Source organism: Pygoscelis adeliae, unplaced genomic scaffold (assembly GCF_000699105.1).
Source record: "Pygoscelis adeliae isolate BGI_AS28 unplaced genomic scaffold, ASM69910v1 Scaffold222, whole genome shotgun sequence".
Taxonomy (NCBI): Eukaryota; Metazoa; Chordata; class Aves; order Sphenisciformes; family Spheniscidae; genus Pygoscelis; species Pygoscelis adeliae.
In genome coordinates, this window is record NW_008824309.1 from 172,003 (window position 1) to 173,347 (window position 1,345).

Below are 1,345 nucleotides of genomic sequence, written 5' to 3' on the forward strand. Positions count from 1 at the left end.
CAGGAATGGGGAAGACTCGTGGAACTACAACATGATTCATTTACAGGGCACAAAAATCAGTAAAAATTATGAAGTGCAGAACTTGTGAACACCAGGATAAATGTGTCTATTTGGTGGGAGTCAACATGTCTTTTGCAAGGGTGAGTCTTATCTTTCAAGTCTACTGAAGTTGCTTTGAAGGAGATCCACAACAGTGTACCTATAAACTGGTTGATGCAGTCTGGTTTCCACCACTTTTCAAAATTAATTAAATTAAAACAGAGTAAGTTTTATAAACATATTTGTACCATAACTATAATTTCCAGGAAAACTTTCGAGAAAGCTCCTCAAACTTTTAAGAAAACTGAGCTGTCATGTGAAAAAATTGCACTGAAACTTTTTTTTTTTGAACACAAGATAGACTGTTCATACATGAGAGAAACAGCATCGGTGATATTTCAAAGGAATCTGCTCCAACTTCTATTACGTCCAATGAATTCATAAATGATCTGGAAAAGTAAGTAACCACTGAGGGATAAGGGCAGTGTAAATACTAGTAAAATAAAATAAAGTTTTGCAATAGCTGTTTGTCAACAGAAGCTGATATCATAATATAAACCCTCTATTTATTTTTACAGGCCACTAAGTATAGCCTTTTAATGCAGCGCAGCAGCAGATGCCTAAAACAAACGAGTATTTCCATCAAGCGTTTGCTTCATAAATTTCCTCCTGATGGTCCTAACTACTCCACGACTGTATGTTCAATAAAACTTAATAGGGAATTTAAGGCTCCGAGAAAATCATGGGGCCTCGGCCAATTGATTCATCAACGATTTTTCCACCAGTGGAATAATAAAGACTCAAAAAACTACCCAAGCCATTAGAATACAGCATTTTAAAAAACGTTACAAGAAAAAGCAATCAGACAGAACAAAGGACATCACAAAGCTCTGTAGCACGCAACAGTTTTTCCACAGGCCAGTGTACCGGGCTTGAGGAAAACAGACACCTTAATACCTGCCTAGGGGCATTATTTTTTAATATTTTTTTTTGACTTACGCAATTCCCTGTACACAGCAGCGTCCCGCAACAGCGGAACTACCTGAGCACACGCTGCGATAACCCCGCAGCAGCAGCCGCCGGGGCGAACAGAACTAGCGAGACCTTCTGGCGCAGACACGGGCTGAGAAAGAACAAGAGCCACCGGGAAGCTCGTCCCTTTGCAACGAACGAGTCCCACTTAGGGCACCCCCCGACGCTGCTCACTACGCGGCCCCTCAGCGCGTTACATCCCGCTGCTCTCGCGGGACCAGGCCGCGCTCCCGGCCCGACCTCCACCCGTGAGACGGGGCCCAGGCCGCCCCCC

At 43.3% G+C, this 1,345-nt stretch overlaps 1 protein-coding gene across 1 annotated transcript in view; it reads right to left on the reverse strand.

Annotated features, from left to right (window-relative positions):
- The window catches only part of ZRANB3 (zinc finger, RAN-binding domain containing 3), a 53,292-nt gene extending 52,040 nt beyond the window's left edge, over window positions 1-1,252 (reverse strand). Inside the window, exon 1 of the mRNA XM_009318919.1 lies at window positions 1,184-1,252. The gene's annotated coding sequence lies outside the window, so the exon portion shown is untranslated. The remainder of the gene's footprint in view (window positions 1-1,183) is intronic.
- Between the last annotated feature and the right edge of the window lie 93 nt (window positions 1,253-1,345).